The 21,415-nt window shown below is 34.8% G+C and overlaps 1 non-coding gene across 1 annotated transcript; it reads right to left on the bottom strand.

Moving 5' to 3' along the window:
* Positions 1 to 16,312: 16,312 nt before the first annotated feature.
* On the bottom strand, positions 16,313 to 16,476 carry LOC136327631 (U1 spliceosomal RNA). The gene has a single exon (XR_010729811.1). It is a non-coding gene; the product is annotated as a U1 spliceosomal RNA (small nuclear RNA).
* Between the last annotated feature and the right edge of the window lie 4,939 nt (positions 16,477 to 21,415).

Genomic DNA, 21,415 nt, shown 5'->3' with positions numbered 1-21,415 from the left:
ACTCCAGTCCTCCCAGCGCTCCCCATTCCTGGAGGTCCAGGGAAGTGGCTGTGAGTGAGGCTTTCCATGGGGTCCCTTTAGTATGGAGCCTGGGTCTGAGGGTTTTGCCTCCTTCTCTCAAACAGTATCTAGGCTCTTTTCTCTGCAAAATATAGTCCGTAAGCCCTTTCTAGGCTCCAGGGCGCTAGCCTGAGATTTCGGTTTTGGGGCTGAGGTCCCACAACTCACTGGGCAACACTCCCCATCGCGAGAGTCCCTCCTGGCTGCTGATCACTCCTGGGAGTGAGGCAGCCCTTTCCACACGTCCACCTTTTCTACCAATCCCAGTGTGTGTTACTTGGTAGTCCTTGGCTATAGAATCCTCTTAGTTTAGTCCAATGTTGTTCTTTCATGATGAGTGTTCTCAGATTTAAGTTGTAATTCACCTTGGTTCTGGGAAGTGGGAGTTGGAGCATCCGCCTACTCTGTGGCCATCTTGTGTCTTCCATAGTATATCTTAATTATTAAAATAAATAATATATGAGAAGTATTTAGAACAATAATTTATAGTAGGTTTTCTAAATGTTTATTATTCTTAATTGTAGTATTATTCATCTCATGCATATGTTCAAATCAACTCTTTGGCAACTCCTTAAGCCTTGTTTTCTAAACCATAAGTAAAACAAATGCTGGAAGAGATGTAGGATCAGTAAAACAGACAAGACCTAAGGAATCTAGGAGAACACAGGACATGACCAGGCACTGAAGGAACATTAAACTAAAATTACTTTGGCTTCAAAACATTGCTATGGCTTTTGCTTTTTCTGATTTCCTTGGTCATACCCAGAATTTAGAATCACAATGTTTGGGTAGTCTGTTTGAGCTTCATTTCTACCCTTCACAGGCAATGAGAAATTTCATAACTTTTATGTTTATGGCCTGAGAAAGTGATTTGCAACCTTTATCATATCACACACCCATAAATTAATTACTAAAATTCTGTGACACACCAAAAATATTTAATTTTTGCTAATCTGACAAAAAAGAGTATAATTTTGATTCAGTCACACTGAATGGCTATTGTGTTTAATGTTGTTATTTTTAAATTTAACGATCTAAGGGAAAAGAGGTCAGTGACCTTGACTAAAAAGTCAGGTATTGCATGTTTTAAAAATTCTTCTGGTACATCAATTGCTGGTCTAAGAGATATTCAGGCAAGACTTCTCTGTAGTGAGCAAAGAAACCCGGTGCTCAGAAAAAGTTTATGTAGATAAAAATGAACTTGGCACACTGAGTATAAGGGGCTGAGCAGACTAGTGGATCTGCCAAAATTAAAAACTACAAGCAGAAATGGAGCCCCTTGGAAGAAGTAGCTGATATGTTTTCTATGAGTCTTGAGAGATATTACTTAACTTTTCTTAGCCTCAGTTTTTTTTATCTGAAAATGTGTGTGTTTCTTTAAATATCTAAAATCTTTTTCTCTTATATGAGAGCAAGCCACAAATTCAACCTAAATAATATTTAAAAAGTCATGTGAAAAAAATATAAACAAAGTAGCCTACACTACATTCATAAAAAATATTTATACTGAATAGGTATGGGGTGCATATATGTGGGAGAGAATTATGGGAAGAGAAAGCCATGCAGAAAAACTTTCTGGCTGGTATAACATGGAAAATTTCAGAATAATTTTTACGATTTTCCTTTAAACAGCATCTCTGGCCTGTTTCTTTTAAATCACCGGAAAGAGAAACTATTCTCTCAGGTTGTTTTCAATGCTTAAGGGAAAGCTGTAGAAAGATCTAAGACCTTGACCATTAACCTTGAGGAACATATACATTTTTAATCAAGAAGAGAGATGTTTTTAACTTTGTTGCTATGTGAATGCCAAGGTATTTAAATTTTAAAATAAAAAAAATCATTGGAGATCTGTTGACATACTCTAGCCCTATTGCTGATCATTTATATGGATTTAGACTAAGGTTTTTGATATGGTACCAGAGCCTAGATTACATCCTGTGGGGAAACCCCAGCAAATAGTCACCTGTGATTAATTGGTTACAAAATTTTACCCCATCACACTTTTTGAATACGTGTAAGGTGGGAAGTATTGTTTCAGGAGAAGAAGCTTCCCTGAAACGAGACGGTGCACAGAGGAAGGTGTACTTACTGCCACATTCCTGGTGACATGAACTCCCTGTAGTAGCTGGAAAATTAAAAGGAGCCACCGGTTTGTAAAAACATTCATATACAATCTTGTTTAAAGACAGTTAATATGGAAAACAATGATTTCCTGACATGGTTTATAATTTTGTGTTAGTTGTGAAAAGAGTGAATACTAAATTAGCAGCACTCTGAATTCTTTAGGAAAAGACCAAAACAATATGGTTTTAGCATCCATTTATGCTCTATAATCACAGGAGGTATAAGATCATTAGTATTGCATGTCTTTACTAGTTATCAGCATTTTTCACAAAATACTACATTCCTAGTTTAATGCTGTTGATATGGCTAAAAGATAGTTGTTTTTGTCGAGATTATCTGGTTTAGGTAATTAAGTTATCACTGTCCTTTTTGTGCATGTGATCTTTATATATATTAATCTTGGAATCTAGATTTTCTTCAACCACTACCTAAAATAATCAAATAATCTAGTTCAAAAGAAGGTTACATTAGAAATGAAGAGGATAAATCTCAAAGTATTTATTAAATGTTATACAAACAGATAAATGTCTCTTTCAACTCAGAAAATATTTTAAACCCTCTAATCCTTATCTTTCTCTTTATAAAATGGGGATATTAGCACATACATTTTAGAACTGCCATTAAGATTGTATGAAATTATTGATTATATTTGATGCAAGAACTGTAATTCCTGTGACAAATAGTCTCTCCTATACAAACAGCAGCTGATATTATTGTTATTAATTAGATTAGAATTGTCTTTCTCCTCTCCGCCTCCTTCTCTTCTCTCATCTTTCTCTTTTGACTTCATGTTATCTTTATCAGATATATTCTTGGCTGTGAACAAACAAGGATAGGAATAAAAAAAGATGTTACTTACTCTCTGAAAAAAACTCGCTTAGTCTTGAGACAGGGCATGTCTGTGGTCAAAAGACTAAAATAATACTGGCACATTTGATACTAAGTTACACAAAATTTATATTTTCAAATATAAAGCTACAAAAGAAAGTACCAGTAACTGTATAGAGAAAATACAGAATTGCAAGTAATTACTATACTTAGAATAAGATAAAAATTTATGATCTCTTAAAGACTCCCCATAATGTGTGGGAAACTAAGAAATAGATTACACTGGGGAATAAAATTTTTATTGCATCCACAAAAACACTTGTTCTTACCTGATTCAAGTGTGCTGATCTCAAATCTGGCATTAGTTTTTCTCTGTAAGCTACAGGATTTTTTTTTTGCAATTCAAGATTTTAAGTTTTTATCTTATTGTAAAATTTTCAACAGTTAGTTTAACATAATGAAGTAGAATGTCTTCTTGGGCATCATCTTTGAGACTATATAATAATTTATATAATGCAGTAAATACACTACAAAATATAATTGCATCAGAATTTGTCTACAATTTTGAAATAGAACATATTAAAAAACTTATTTTAATCATAAAATTTGAGCAAAATTTGTTTAAATTCTATTTAGGCAAAAAATTGCATTTGTAGCTCTAGCGTTTGTGCACTTGTTGAGGACAATCTCGTTTAATGCACCAGCAATAATCTACTTATCACTAACAGCTCCAAGATTTTTGGGAAATTTATCAAGGTGACTTTTCAGGAAGTGAATCTTAATGCTCATGTTACACTCAGTGTCGTGGAAAACCAACAGCATCCTTTGAACCAGAAGTTCATAGTTTTCTGCTTTTTTGTTGCTGAGGAAGTTCTTTGTAACTGCCACAAAAACCTACCATGCTGCTTTCTCCTCCTCATTCATCTTCCTGGCAAATTCTTCGTCATATATGAGGGTTTGAATTTGAGGTCCATTGAATACACCTGCTTTTATCTTCTCAAAAGACAAGGCAAGAAAAGCAGAAATTATATGTTGAAAGCATTCACTTTCTCTATTCAAAGTCTGAACAAACTGCTTCATGAAGTCAAGTTTGATGTAAAGTGGGGGAAAATGATTCTGTCTCGATTAAGTACAGGTTCTTTCACAATATTTTGCATCCCTACTTCCAGAGCTTCACATTTCAGCCACTCCTTCTGTGTCCAGTGTTTCTCCCGAGCTTTGCTGTCCCACAAACACAGAAAGCAAGGATACTTCGTGAAACCTCTGTTATCCTAGCAGGAAATTGACCATATTAAGATCCACACAAATGATCCATTTATGCTCCTCATACTTCAGAAAGTCAAGGACAATTTTTATGTCATTATCATCTTCTCACAGATGAGTTGAATAACCCTTGGAACCGCTGCATAAACATTACCGTTCTGTAGGAGAACATATTTCAGACTCTGTTTAGAGCTGTCAAGAAATAGCCACCATTCTGTTGGACTGTAATTGGTACCAACTAGCTGGCTGAGAAGACTACTGATATCATGACAGTAAACAAAGTGTTTGTCTTTGGAAAAATTGTCTACAAAAATTTGTTCAAGCTTCCTGAAATGGGATACTTTAGCTGACTGGTGAAGTATATATATTTTTTTCTTGAAGCCTGAAGACTAATAACTCAGCTGCTTTCTTTGAATGGCCCAAATCTCTTACTAAGTCATTCAATTCAGATTGGCTAAACTGCTGAGGGGTTAATGACTGTTTGGCATCAGAAGAAGACCCTTCAGACTCTACAACCATTTCCTCATGCATCTTATCAAAATACACTCGATCACAATGTTCACTTTCTTTGTCCTTAGAAGAAATAAAACCATTGAAAACTGGAACTGGGAGTGTCTCAGAGTGTGGGGTAGGTCATATTGCTGAAGGAATATTAATATAGGCGATCATATGCCATTTTTTCTTGTCAATGCCCTTTGTATGGATCAGATAGAAATAACAGTCACTGCTATGGTCCTTAGGTTCACAACATGACAATACCAAAAGGCATTCCTTTGCATTCTCTTTTTATTCAGTCACAAAGCATTTCCTCACAATTATGACACACAATATGAGGTGCCCAATTCTTGCCTTGATCTCCAAGGGGAACTTGAAAATAGGCAATATAGGCACGTATCACAAATGATGAAATATTGCATCTTTGACACTGAAGTGTGTAACAGCCACATATATAACAGAAGGTGTCAGGACTATTCTTACATTTATGCCTACTCCAAGAAGCCATGATTCAATCTTAAAATGAAATAAGAGGGTGTTTTTATAAGAGGGTGATAATAATTTTTACATTTAAAAACAACTACAATTATGGAAAAGTGTTGTTTGTCAAACATTAATTGCCTTGTGGTTATGTTCAATCCAAGAGTGTTGCCCTTTAACTCCAATTTAAAAACCAATGCATGTCATTAACTATAACAAAAAGAAATTAAGATTGCATAAAAACTAGAGCATGCACCAAAAAATGAATTTCAGATTTGGAATCAGCGATGCAGAAATATATAGAAACAGTTCTAAAACCTCATACAACAAAAAATGAAAAAATAATTGTTCCCCAGTGTTATAGCTCATTTTTCCATAAATTTATACTTTTAAGATATTAAAAACATAACATTTTTTATAACAATGAAACTAGAGGTATATTAATAGTCTCTATTTCAGAACTGAAACAAAAAAACAATCTCTTCAAACTTTGCTCTAAACTGTCAATAGTATATTTCCCATACTAATCTTTAAATGATATTCATTTCACTATTTTCAAACTGATTATTTCTCAGTAGGCTGGCTGCTTCCTACAGCCTGAGAACCACATGGTGTCCATGTATAGGTTTTGCACAGCCCAAGGACTAGACTGAGCTTTGATATGAGGTGAACCAGTGGTGGGATTCAGCCAGTTTGTACCAGTTTGGCAGAACCAATACCTATTTTTTTGTTGCGTTTGGTGAACAAGGTGTTTAAATGGCACTTGTAAACAGGATTCTTTTTAAGGTGGGTGCCTGGGCAGCTGCCCAATGTGAAAATCACAAATTTATATTCCTTACTCCTTTTTAACATTCATCTGCACAACAGCATATTCTAAGTGCCTGTTGTAATGTTCTTTCTAGCCATACATAGGTGAAAAAAAATTCAAATGAGAATGCCAATCAAGAAGCAATATGCAAATATCTTTTTTTTTTGTCAGGTATTATTTAATATTTTTCATTAATATTTTAAAACTTACAGCATAACTAGTTTTGTTCTCCTCTTTTATTGTTCTTATTTAAGTATTAAATGCATGACATATTAAACAACCTTTTGGTATACCTTTTTTTATACTTAAAACGGTCATTAGGGCAGAGAACTGGTTGTTCAATTATTTGAATCCCACCACTGAGCTAAACCATGGCACAGAATCTTTGGACTTTGGTTTTTATACTGGGTTTAATGAAGACAAGACTGGACATTTTCCTTGGGGGAAAAGATGAAAATGTGACACCAAAAGCCTGTGAGCAACCTTCTATTTCAATCCAGAATAAATTGTACTGAAAAGGACTAAGCTTCTCCAAATGTTGGTCCTCTAAAATGCTTTTTAGGCAACTCCTGACATGATCCATATTTCCACCAGCATCAGGGTCATCAGTTCTTTCTGAGTCTTTCATTTCCTAACTACCAGCTTAAAATGAATATCACACAAGGCACATTATTAATGTGACAAAACTTAGTCCCCTTTATTTTTATAAGTAAAAGAGTGACAAATTCAAATTCATTAGTGAATAATTACAAATTGATTACTTATAGAAAAAGTCTCACTAAATATTTTCAAAGAATCAAAAGTAAGTAAAACATGAGATTTTATCATATTCTCCTAGTGGTAAATCAGGGAAGCCAGTGATTGACTAAAGAGTTTGAGTATATCTTTGTTACTATCTCTGGGAAATAGGAAGCAACATTTAACCAATTGTTTATCAAGTATAAGCAATCTTATAAATCTGGGAATAAGAGAAAGCCTTCTACTTCTATTGCATGTAACAAATTGCTTCACCAATAATATGATAAGCAGGAACCTCTAACTATGGATGCATTTATTTTTTCTTGTCTAAATATTGTCGACTTAAGAAATGTCCAGGTCTGCAGAGAATCTTTATGAGTATATTTGAGCCAAACTGACAGTTGTTGTTAAGCAAACTATCAACACATTGAGAAACTGCTCTGAAGAATGGCAATTTTGCAGCCTATTTTATTATGTTAGAATCAAAGGAGGAAATTTAAGGAGAATTACATAAAATCCATTGGAAGTAGATTAAGAGGGCAGAAGAAAGCAAAGTGGGAAATTGCTGGGATTGGATAAAAAGTAAAATAGAGAGACTCATACTTCTTTTACATTGTTTGGTATAAGATAGTTAATAGTTAACATTTACAGAATAGAGAGATGGTTTATGGAAAACAAGATGACAATGAGGGTTTCTGTGTTCTTATATTCTAGTGCTGGTAGTATGTCCTGACAGATCTTGAAAATATTACTCTGACATTTCAAAGGTATATTATCCTTGATGCAAAAATATATATACAATAGACAAACTCACCTTAAGGTGACTGTTGGCCTTTGTCAAGAAAACTAGAGATCTAGGATTTGTCTACCCATCAGAACCCCTTTTTAGTTATTTATGTTCAAACCATTCTTTGTGATTACTTTTGGCCTCTGAGGTTTTACTTTGTTTTTGTTTTTGTTTGTTTGTTTGTTTGTTTTTTACAGGGACAGAGAGTCAGAGAGAGGTATAGATAGGGACAGACAGACAGGAACGGAAAGAGATGAAAAGCGTCAATCATTAGTTTTTGTTGCGACACCTTAGTTGTTCATTGATTGCTTTCTCATATGTGCCTTGACCGTGGGGCTGCAGCAGACCAAGTAACCCCTTGCTCGAGCCAGTGACCTTGGGTCCAAGCTGTTGAACTTTTTGCTCAAGCCAAATGAGCCCGTGCTCAAACTGGCAGCCTTGGGGTCTCGAACCTGGGTCCTCCACATCCCAGTCTGACGCTCCATCCACTGTGCCACTGCCTGGTCAGGCGGCCTCTGAGCTTTAAGGGTCTGCCCTGTTGGTCTCCCCTGACTGAGCTTGTCAGGTTTTGTATGTAGTCCCATATTTATCCATAGTATACAGAAATATAAATAAATATTTTGAAGTTTTCACCACCATCATGATACCTATGCCATATTGACTGTCCATTGTGTTTGAACCTTTATATACATCCCTGTCTTGACACTACTTATATTAATATATTGCTAAGAAGGCCTTTCTGGTGACAAGTATCTGATATCTGTTTACAGATCAGATAACTAATGGAATTTAGAGGCCAAGAATCCCTTGGGTACTATTAGTTCAAATTTTGTATTTTATTGATGATTTAACTGAGCACTACAGTCATGGTAAGGATTTTCAAAGTAAAATGTCTAGAAAACGACTGATTATAAAGCTCATTTTGTGTGATGCCTGGATCTGTTTCTCTCTTAAACATAATTTGATAAATTATATATATAGGGTTTCAATTTCTCTTCATTCTCACTAATACTCATTTTATTATCTGTCTTTTTGATTATTAGTCATTCTAGTGGGTATGCAGTGGTAACCCAATGTGGTTTTAACTTACACTTAACTAACGGTTAATGATATTGAGTATCTTTTCTTGTGTCTCTTGCCCATTTGTAAATATTCTTTGGAGAAATATCTATACAAATCTTTTGATAATTTTTAAGTGAGTTGTTTATCATTTTATTATTGAGTTGTAAGATTTCTTTGTAAATTTTGGATACAATGTCCTTGTTAGATGTTTTATTTGAAAATATTTTCTCTTATTCTATAATTTATTTTTTCTTCTTTGTAGAGTTTCATAGCTTTACCTCTGACATTTAGCTCTATTTTCATTTAGGATTAATTTTATTGTATTATGTGAACTAGAGGCCCAACTTCATTCTTTCACATGTGGAAATCCAGCTGTCCCAGAACCATTTGTTGAAAGAATATTCTGTAATAATGTTTTAAAAGCTTACTAAGCCTAGGCCCTGGCCGGTTGGCTCAGCGGTAGAGCATCGGCCTAGCGTGTGGAGGACCCGGGTTCGATTCCCGGCCAGGGCACACAGGAGAAGCGCCCATTTGCTTCTCCACCCCTCCGCCGCGCCTTCCTCTCTGTCTCTCTCTTCCCCTCCTGCAGCCAAGGTTCCATTGGAGCAAAGATGGCCCGGGCGCTAGGGATGGCTCTGTGGCCGCTGCCTCAGGCGCTAGAGTGGCTCTGGTCGCAACATGGCGACGCCCAGGATGGGCAGAGCATCGCCCCCTGGTGGGCAGAGCGTCGCCCCTGGTGGGCGTGCCGGGTGGATCCCGGTCGGGCGCATGCGGGAGTCTGTCTGACTGTCTCTCCCTGTTTCCAGCTTCAGAAAAATGCAAAAAAAAAAAAAAAATAAATAAATAAATAAAATAAAATAAAATAAAAGCTTACTAAGCCTAAAAAGATAAGAGACATCTGAACTGTCTCTGGTGAAATCAGAACTAAACTTGTTACTGAGCACAGACTGACCTTGTAAGTTTTCTAAAATCATTTGATGAGTGAAATGCACATTATACAGAAGATTTTAGCAAAAAATATAAAATAAACATGATATCCTTTGCCATCTGGCATGTTATAAATATATTGTTGTTTCCCCTTTTCAGAAGCCCTAAATTAATTTCATAACTGCCTCATTAACTGCAATATGTGATAGATCTTTGGCCATTCTGGTGATGATAACACATGACTTCTTTATCAAAATAAAGAGCAAAATGAAGACATAGGTGAAATCATATATCAAACCTATACACACAGATATATAAAGAAAGATGTCTGTTGAAAGAACACTGCTTTGAGTTTTCAAAGCAGTTTTAAGAAATGTAACTAATGGCATCAGCTTCAAACCTGTAAGTGCTTCACTGAGACTACAAAGCATATTTTGCTAAAAATCAAATCAGAGATGGAGCAGAGTTTAGCAATAAAAGATAATTAGAATATGTCTCCAATGCATTCTTCCTCTATCTGTTAGCCTCAGTTCTATTTCCTGTCTTCTAGAATGAATGTATAGTGCTTGAGGAAATATAGACTCTTGTTGAGTCACTTTAGAAGTAGATTCTCCTTGCTTTGTGATTGCCAGTAACTAAATATATAATCTCTGTAATCACATGTGCTTAGCAGGAACTTTATGTATAGCATACTAAGTTGCTAGCAGGCATAGGTGCTATTCTGATGCTTGGAGTCACATGTATTCTCAATTAAAAACTTTTTGATGGACCCCTGATTTGTTTGTTTCTGATTCTATTAGGACTCTTTTTAGTTAGTAAACATTTAACATCAGATGTATTGTATGAAATGTGCATGTGAATCTTTGTGAACTCATGATGAGAATTTCTACCACATTGACTGTTTACATGGAGCTCCAGCAAAATGAGGTGGGAATCTATATGTATTTACCCAGGCCTATATTTACTGTTTATTCAATACAACTTGTGTGCATCCATCCATTCAGGATGGGATGAAGACACTTAGTTTTGATCCAGTTTTCTCTTCTTTCCCTCACTGATTTTATCACACTTTACTAGAGTTTTCTTCACTCTTCTAATTGTTTTTTTTTTAATCCCATGCTACCACCCTGAGTCTAGTACTATATCACATTATGGTTTTTAACAACTTAGTTTTGTAGTAGCTCTACATGGCTCTAGTTTCCACAGTGAAGAGTAATAGAGAAAAAGATCATGTCTTCAGAAAGTTTCTATTTTAAGTTAAGTGAGAAGACATTTGGAAAGAAAATATTTAAAAAGCAAGAGAGAGGGACAAATATTTACAAAGAAAAATATATATACATGCACATATACCTATATGCATAAAACACACAAATCATAAATAATCTAGTTCACTGAATTTTTATAGAGTAAGCACTGCCATATCTCTAATATCTGGATCAAGAAGTGTTTACTAGGGTGACATTTGAAACCCTGTTAAACTATAAATATTTATGCAGAATTATTTTTTTTCAGTTCTTTATGCTTTGCTTTATGTGTGTGCAATTTGTAAATAGTATGACATGAAGTTGTAGTTCATTTATTTTAATTTCTGAATAGTGTTTAATGGACAGGTATACTATACTTTATAGAGTGTAGTGCTTTGCAACATTGTTGAACTTACAGTTAGATCTTAGTAATAGTCCTACTATAAATACTTACATTTTTTTAAAGAAAAACATTTATATTATGCTCCCCACTTCTGGCGTATGGTATGTTTAGGAGTGGAATGTTTAGGTAATGAAGCACATTAAGTTTCAGAAGTATACTAAACAGTTTTCCAAAGTCATCGTAGTATCAGCACATGAAAGTTCAGATTTCATCATGGCATAAATAACATTAACTATTTTCTACCTTTTTATGTTAGCCCTCTGCTGTATATTGAACTATTATTGTCACTTTAATTTTTATTTTCCAAATCAGTAATATATTTAATTATTTTTATTAAGTTTATTAACTATTTGCAAATTTATTTATATGAAGTACCTCTTGTAGTAGATGGCTTTTTTCTCTCTATTGAAGGATCTTTTATTTTATTTATTTGTTTTATAAGGACTACCTATACATTATAAATATGAGTCTTAGCAGGATTTATATTATATCCTACTATGTAGCTCATATTATCTAAAGTGACATTTAAAAATAAGGCAAAATATTTAAATAAAGATTTCCTTAAAGAAGGCACACAAGGCCAATAATACACAAAAGATTATTTAATATTCGTAATCTTTATAGAAATGAAAATAAAAACAAACATCAAAACACTTCATACCCACTTGGAAGTCTTTAAAAAAGATAAATGTGTTGGTGTTACAAACTTGGAAGACTCATATATTGCTGGTGTTGCTTATAATGGTAAAGCTACTTTAAAAAAACAATTTTGCAGTTCTAACAATATTAAGAATAAAATGAAAAAGTTATCTAGCAAAATTTCACACTTCTAGGTATACACCAAAAAGAAATGAGAGGATATGTTCTATAAAAACTTGTCCATGACTATTTATAACAGCATTATTCAAGAGGTGGGAACAACCCAGCCCTGACCAATTGGCTCAGTGGTAGAGCATCGGCCCAGCATGCAGAAGTCCCAGGTTCAATTCCCGGATGAGACACACAAAAGAAGTGACCATCTGCTTGTACACCCTTCCTCTCTCCCTTCTCTTTTTTGAAGCAAGTTGGCCTAGCTGCTGGGGATCGCTCCATGGCCTCCGCCTCAAGCATTAAAATGGCTCACGTTGCAATGGGGCAATGGCCCAGATGGGCAGAGCATCGCTCCCTAGTAGGCTTGCTGGGTGGATCATGGTTGGGTGCATGTGGGAGCCTGTCTCTCTCCTCCCTACTTCTCACTTAAGAAAAATACAAAAGAAAAAAAAAGGAGGTAGGAAAAATCCAAATGTCTACCAACTGATGAGTGTTAAAGTCAAAGCAGAATAAGAGTAAAATAGAATATTATTTGGCAATAACAAGAATAAAGTGCCAGTTCATGCCAAAACATGAAGAGACCTTGAAAACTTCATGATAATTGAAAGAAGAAAGATATTAAAAACCACATTTGTATGATTTTTATCTATATAAAATGTTCAGAATGAGCAAATACACAGAAACAGAATATAGATTAGTAGTTGCCAGGAATAGTAAAAACAATAGCAATGGAGGTGACATAATGAATATGGAATATTTATCAGGTGATGGAAATGTTCTAATGTTATAGAGTTGTGATGATATTAAAACTCTGCAATTAAACTAAAACTTACTAAGACATATTTTCAAAAGGTGAATCTTATGATATGTGTATTATATCTTGAAGCCTATTTTTAAAAATAACTAGAAACAACTCAAATACCATCAGTAAAAGAATAAATAATTATCATAACATAACTATACAATGGAATATTTAACAGTGAATGTGCTGAAGTTGTCTATACAAATAGCATGGATTTCAGAACATGATATTGAGTAGAGAAGGCAAGTTAAAAACAGGTAGGGTGGTAAACACTAATTTCAAGCTAGTGATTTAATTTTTATGGTTTAAAGAGATAGACATGGTACAGAGGAAACTTCAGTGTTAATGTTTTTATTTCTTTTTTTTCAATTTTTATGTTTATTTTAGTTAGAAAATTAATTTTTACAGAGTGACATTGATCAATAAGTGCACATAGATTTCAGGCAAACATCACTCTTACCATTTGAATAGTCAATTATGTATATCCATCACCTAAAGCCAAACCATTTTTCTTCCCTTTATATTTGTCCCACTTTACACTCTTCCTCCAACCACCCTCTCCCTCCCTTATTTCTCCCTCCCCCTGGTAACCAGTGCACTCTTATCTATGTCCATGAGTCTCAGCTTTGTATCCCACCTATGTGTAAAATCATACACTTTTTAGCTTTTTCTGATTTATTTACTTCACTAGTATAATGTTGTCAAGGTCCGTATGTGTTATCATAAGCGACCCTTTGTTGTCGTTTCTTATGTCTGAGTAGTATTCTATTGTATATATGTACCACATCTTCTTTATTCAATACTCTATCGATGGACACTATGGTTGTTTCCATGTTTTGGCCACTGTGAATAATGCTGCGATGAACATGAGGGTGCATGTGTCTTAATGTACCAATGTTTTTGAGTTTTAGGGGTAGATACCCAGTAGAGGAACTGCTGGGTCATAAGGTACTTTTATTTTTAATTTTTTGTGGGACCATCATACATTTTTTGAAATGGTTGTATTAATTTACATTCCCAGCAGCAATGAATGAGGGTTCCTTTTTCTCCACAGCCTCTCCAACACTTGTTTTTACCTGTTTTGTTGTAATAGACAATCTAACAGGTCTGAGATGGTATTTCATTATAGTTTTGATTTGCATTTCTCGAATAGCTAGTGAAGATGTGCATTTTTTCAAATATCTGTTGGCCATTTGTATGTCTTCTTGGAAGAAGTGTTCAGGTTCTCTCCTCATTTTTTAATTGGATCAGTTACTTGTTTGTTGCGGTGCTTTGTGAGTTCTTTGTATATTTTGGATAGTAACTCCTTATCAGAATTATTATTTGAAATATCATTTTCCATTTTGTTGGTTGTTTACTTATTTTGTTATCATCAGGTTTTTTGTTTCTATGCAGACGCTTTTTTAGTTTGATATAGTCTCAGTTAGTATTGTCTTTACTTCCCTTGCCTTTGATGTCAATTCATAAATTGTTCTCTACAGCCAAGGTCCATGAATTTAGTGCCTAAGTTTTCTTCTATGTAATTTATTGGTTCAGAACTTATGTTTAGGCCTTTGATCTATTTTGAATTGATTTTTATGCAGGGGACAAACTGTAGTCAAGTTTTACTCTTTTGCATGTGGCTTTCCAATTTTTCCAGCACTATTTATTGGAAGAGGCTTTCTTTTCTCCATTGTGTGTTTTTGGCTCCTTTGTCGAAGATGATTTGACCATATTTATGTGGTTTTATTTCTGGCCTTTCAATTCTGTTTCATTGGTCTGTATGTCTATTTTTCTTCCAATACCATGCTATTTTGATTTTCGTGGCTCTGTAGCATAATTTGAAGTCAGGTATTGTAATACTTCCAGCTTTGTTATTTTTCTCAGGCACTCTTTGGCTATTTAAGGCTTTATTTGGTTCCATAGAAACCTGGAAATTTTTTGTTCCATTTCTTCAGAAAATAATATTGAAATTTTGATAGAATTGCATTAAATTTGTATATTGCTTTGGGTAATATGGCCATTTTAACTATGTTGATTCTTCCAATTTATGAACATGGAATATTTATCTATTTCATTGTATCTTTTTCAATTTTTTCTAATCATGTTTTATAGTTTTCAGTGTATAGATCCTTTACATTCTTTGTTAGGTTTATCCTTAGGTATTTTAATTCTTTTGTTGCAACTGTAAAAACATGTCCACTTGTCTTTGGTTTTTACTGCTGGAACTTAAGTCAAGAATTCACAAAGCATGTAATAGTATCACCTTTTTTTCTAAATAATTGCCTATGAAAAATTTTTACTTGCTCTAGTTCCATGATCTTCTCCCCTAGCTGTACAGTTGAATCACTTGAGGAATTTTTAAATGTGCCACTTAAGCCCCACTTGCAGATATCCTGATTTAATTATTTCTGGGAGGATCTTTAGCATAGGCTACTTTCAAATGAACTTCCGGTTGTTCTGATGAGAGATCAGGTTTTGTAACTATTGATCTCAACTTTATGTTTTCTACTATTTCCTATGTTCTCTAATTCCTTTTTCCAAATCCAACCCTCTGTCTGTTTGAGACATTGGCATTGATTGTCTTTTTAGATTCCTTCTGTTATGGACCCAGTTTCTTTCTTTCTTATGTCTATTAGATTCCTTAATATCAACATTCTCCACAGTCTATGAAAGAAATGATTTCCTACACTTTGATTTCCTTTGACCCTCACTGTTGATTTCACCAGGTGAGTAGCTTTGGACATTGGCTTATAAATTGCCCAAGTGCTATAAATGCTAATAAAAGGTCCAAGTGTCATAACATTTACTTATAGCAAAAGGAGAGAAAGAGTGTATAAGATTGAGCTACTCACAATACTTTGGTCCCACCATGGACAGAAGATTTGCTCTGAAGCCAACTGGGGTTATGTGGCTGCATACATCATAAGTCATGCTGCGGTAGAAGGATACTGAGCCCTACTCCATTCAGTCTGAAATACAGAGAGCTGGGGCAAATCACTGACATGTGCATGCTTATGCAGAACAAAGTAGTATACATAAAGCCTAGAATTAAAGTATATCTTCTCTCTCAAAGTAATAAGCCCACACAAGCCATGAGGCGTCCTTACCTCCCAACAAGGAAATATTCCAGTCCCAAAGCCACTCTAAGGAGGTCATGCTGGAAGTGGGAAACCTAGCAGATACCCATGTGTAAAACACAATAACCAAGTGGACTAATTTCCTAGGGCTTCTGTAACAAAGTACTACAAAATAGGGGCTTTATATAGCAGAAATGTTATTTATCATAATTCTGGAGGCTACAAATCCAAGAAAAAAATTTCAACAAGCTATGTTCCTTGTGAAGGCTATAACTGAACATCTTTGCCATGGGCATTACCTGGCTTCTGGTAACTCCAGGCATTCCTTGCTTGGAGATGACATTCTCCCTATGTCTCTCCTCATATGTGTATCTGCATCCAAATTTCTACTTTTTTTTTTTTTTTTTTTTTTTTTTTTTAGACAGGAGAGAGCGCGAACGCAGTCCCCCACTACCACAAATTATGCAGTCGAGTTTCCCACATTTGGGGAAATCGCAGGGATCAGCACATCCGGAGTGCAATGGATAAGCCTCACCCTGGGAAAACCACCTTCGTGATCATGGTATCTCCCCTGCCAGGTAAGTATTCCAAATTTCTACTTTTTATAAAGACATAGTCATGCTAAATTGGCACTCACTCCAGTGAACTCATTTTCATTTAATTAGTTTTGTAAAGATTCTCTATCCAAATGAAATGATATTCTGAAATACTGGAGGTTTGGACATGCATACGTGTGTATGTGTGTGTGTGTGTGTGTGTGTGTGTGTGTGTCTCTATGTCTTATATTTATTTATGTATGCCCTATATATATATGCATATATATATATATACACACACACACACACACACATATACACATACGTGTGGGGAGGTATATTTGTGTGTGGGGAGGTGAAGTGAAAAAAAATTCAATGCATAAAACCAGGCATTTGGAAATTTGAATGCCTAGGATGTTATGCCTATCCTACAGTTTCGCAAATATGTTATCCACTGATAGCAGAGAATTGAGTCTGGTTCTTAGCCTGAATTATTATTGAGATCTAGCAGCAATAGAGACAAGAACAGAGATGGGGTTTTTTTGTTTATTTTTTTCCCTGTAACTCAGTATTCCCCACTAATATAAAAGACAAGTAGATGTTTTAAAAACTGTCACCCTTCATACTCACTTGTAATCACAGCAAATGTGTCAAAGTTTAGCAAAACCAAACTTTTTATGGTATATTAGTATAAATACAAGTACTGCTTCTATAATCTATATACACTTGCTTGTAAAGAGATTAGTGCTCTTTTTTTTTATGCTTGGATTGGCTAAATGGGTAGGACACAAAAGGCTAGTTTGAATGACAACCTTACAGGTTTTTCTAAAGCTATGAAACTGGCCCCCGTATTAAAACATTTGGAGGCATGAACATACTACTGCCCTAATGCTCAGCTACTTTGGTACTCCTTATCTCTGCTTCCATATAAATGCATTGATGGCATCTTTTGGGTCAAATGTTTATCAGTGACAGTCTTTTAGCATTAAATATAAGATACAATTGAATATAGAGATTGAGAATAACTTACATGTCTTTCTATAATCTGAAATGCCATATTGGTAGTTTCCTTTATGTAAAATTTTCAATAGTATTTTGGAGGGCGAATGTCAATAATTTAGTGATATAATCTTAATCATTTTCTAGTAATATCATTCACAAATACAAATAAATTATTTAAGGGTCAAATATTATCCATTTTGAAATGTTAACCAAACTAAAACGTAATATAGGGCTTTGATGCTGGAGTTCTGGAAGGAGTTCTGGATAACTATCTTTCAAGCAATTTGAAATCATCATTATATAAAAGTGAAACATTTTTTTTGAAAACCTAAATAACTTCTAGTCTTTCCATGGTTGCTTGTGAAGTTCCTACAGCCTATATAAAAGAGACTTCTGTTTTGTTTACACTTTCAATTTTCTACATTTTTCAGAACTTCATTGAGAATGTGAGTAGAAACATGGAATTAGAGCAAATCACACAAATTTTGCCTCTGTCATCTTGTCTTGTAATCTTGGATATACATAAATTTTGGGCCCCTCTTACTATGTGTACAATAAATGACAGTAATAATTTCTAATTTGAATAATTGATATGAGAATTAAATAATATATTCCAAAAACTAGCAGAGTGCTTAATGCACAATAGGTCATTAATAAGTAAGAACCTTCTATAATTACATGGTTTGTTCTTTCCAGTCTACATTGTGATCTCTGTTGATGTTCAACAAGAACTTTCACACTTAATATCCCTTAATCCTTGTTTGCATAAAATTTAAAGTTATAGTCAATTCCAGGACATTAAATTATTTCTTTTTAGGACTATTTTCTTCAATTAAAAATTACAAAGGTCAATAATACATACATTTAATTCCTCTTGAAGCAGGAGAATAATTTACTAAACCTCTAATTACTAAGTTGTCCCAAGAGTAATCTTAGCCACACTCAGGTTCTTAACCTTCCTGTACAAAATGTGTACATTCAATGAAATCTCCTTAAACCACACCAGATATGCTGCTGAACTTATTGAATAATGAAACAATGGGACCAGACTTTTATACTTCTGAATCTACCTGTCATTAGATGTGGGCTGCTGGACTGCCTTTGAGGATGTAGTAATCTTGGATGAGGCTGTTCTTATGAGTACATAAAATCCTAGGGAAGGACACAGCTCTGAACCCTTGGTGGGAAACACTACTATTGATGGGTATTGAGTGACTGGATCCTAAAAGGAGTAGCTTTGTGGTAACTATAGCATCCATCACAGTGCACTGCTCAGATCCATTTTATTTGTATAATGAGTTTACTCCACCTGACTTCAGTTCCTCCAGAATTCTAATTGGTTTATTTACTGGGGGAAATTTACAAAAGGAAGTTTAAAGGTGTATTATAGCCCTAGTTTACTACAATTGGTTTCAGGACTGTGTAACCTACTCACCCTTCCTGTTTCCCAAATCTTCCTTTTCTACCATTTATTCTAGAACCTTTATATCTTCAGCTAACACATATCGTAGACAGTTTGTTTACATGATGGCATAATCCAGATCACTCCTAGGGTTGCTTTTCTCAGAGAGTACCTCCTTCACATGCCCATTTCCTGTCAAAATTGGGCAAGGGGATATGGACAGGTTTCCTAGTGGATTATCTATATGCCCAATGTGTTCCTCTCTGTCTGTATTCTGTGGCTGCAGCCTTGATGACCAGAATAAATTATCCCTACCAAGAAAAAAAGGAAATGTACTCTCCTGGGCTATCTCCTCTATTAATATTCTTCATGTTTGCTAAAAACAGTCTTGTTTCTGAACCTGCAATTTAAATTTTTTTCTGTCAGAGAAAAAGAGTGGATCTTTAAAAAAAATCCATAATGCCAGTTTTTCCAGTGGCAAACTTCTGTTGAATGACAATGTACTTAACACTTTCATAATCATTATCACCTTTTCTTCCCACAACAATCCTGTTGGATGGGTAACATATTTTCATTTAAGTGTGAGATTCAGAGTTCTTCCTGATTACAAACTAACAATTTAGTTGTCATTCATTATATCAATAATTCAAGATCATGTCAAAACTCACACTCTCAACTTTTAACATGATGTTAATAAATCTGACTCCCTTCGTTTCAATTATACTTTAAAACAGAACTTCTTAAGCTAACTTCAGTGAGATTTTATCAGCTATCTTCCCTTACTTTTTTATTGGCTGGGAAAGTTGACCAACTCAGTTCATAAAAGTTCCTTGAATAGGCTTTCAACTCCCCTTTGATGTTTCCATTGTTCTAAATCCTGATTTTTTTTTTTAAGTGAGAGGAGGAGAGAGAGACAGATAGACTCTCTCATGTGCCCTGACAGGGATCCACAAAGCAACCCCTGTCTAGGGCTGATATTCTGACCATCTGGGACTCAAACTTTCAACCAAGCCATTTTTAGCACCTGAGGCAGAGGATTCATGGAGCCTTCCTTAGTGCCCAGTCCAACACACTTGAATCAATTGAGCCATGGTTTCAGGAAGGAAAGAAAGAGAAAGAGGGAGAAGTGGGCAACCTTTTCTGTATATCCTGACTGGGAACTGAGTTTGGGACTTCTAAATGCTGGGTTGACACTCAACCATTGAGCCAATCAGCTAGGGCTAACTTTATTCTTACTCACTGTAAGTGTTGCAATGCCTCTTTTCCTATTCTTTTTTCTTTGTTGGAGATTTTACTTGCACATAGAGTATCAACTCTCAGACCAAGTTAATAACATTCAAGTCCTTATCTCAAGCCTTATCTCTCCCCTCTATCACTGTTTAAGTCCTAATCCTCAGAACCTGTGATATGTTCCTGATATGACAAAGAAGATTTATAGATGTGAGTAAATTAAGGATTCTGAGATGGGAAGAGTACCTTGGGTTATTGAGGTAAACCAATTGTAATCACGAGGGTTCTTACCAGAGGGAAGCAGAAGTAGAGATGTAGCAACAGAAGCAATATTTTAGGGTGGTACAAGGAAGGTACCCTGAGCCCAGCAATGGTGAAGGTGACCTCAGAAGCTGGAAGAGCTGTGAAAACAGACTCCTTTTTTAGAGCCTTCAGAAGAAACTAGCCTTGTTAATTAACAGTTCAACTTTATAGCTCAGTGAGATTCACAGTGAAAGTCAGAAACTTTCAGAATGATGAGACAATAATTTAGTATTGTTTTAAAACACTAAATTTGTGTATATATGCTATAGCAGCAATAGAAAACAGATATAGTGCCATTTCTCAAGAAAATTTCATTTTGGGATGAAAATTAATAGGCCTAAAATGAAACTTCTGTCTCCAAAACAAAATGTTATATTCAATTCTTTCTTATGTAAAAAGTAAAACAGTTCCACAAGGTCTTGTTTACCTTTTTCTTCATCATGTGGCTTTATTTCACTACCAACCTCAAGACGCTAGTTCAAGCACTAATCAACTAATCAACTTGTGTCTGAACTACTGTGATAGACATTCTCATCTGACTCTTTTTTACTTAGCTTTCTCTATTTCAATCTATCAAGTAAATTTACATCAACCTTCTTTAGATTCCACAATTTCCCCTGATATAAGATTTTCAAAGCCTGCTTATCACTCATCAAGTAAATTATAGATTCTTTAAGTAGCTGTTCAAGGATCTCTTCATTTTCTAGTACATATTTACATATATATCCATTCTTCAAAAGGAAAAATGGTCTCTTCTCTTTCAGGGCAGATAACACTATTTTATATCATATCTGTGTTAAGTGAGTTTATGAAATAGTATTTTAAGTATAAAAATGTTAACATTTATATTAAATGGTAAGATTCTGAAAAGAAAAAAGAAAAAGGAGAACACTGTCTTAATAATCATGGCGTTCCTATGCCTCATTTTCCAGCTTGTTGAAATGGAACATGGAATAAGGTTGATTGCACAAAAGAACAATATTCTTTAAGGACAAAGTATGTCTATTTAACAAGTATTGGCACAATTAATAATTTTTTCTTGAGAGAAAGTT

Source organism: Saccopteryx bilineata, chromosome 2, assembly GCF_036850765.1.
Source record: "Saccopteryx bilineata isolate mSacBil1 chromosome 2, mSacBil1_pri_phased_curated, whole genome shotgun sequence".
Lineage (NCBI taxonomy): Eukaryota > Metazoa > Chordata > Mammalia > Chiroptera > Emballonuridae > Saccopteryx > Saccopteryx bilineata.
The sequence above is the reverse complement of the archived record's forward strand: the minus strand, read 5'-3'. Positions and strand labels throughout refer to the sequence as shown.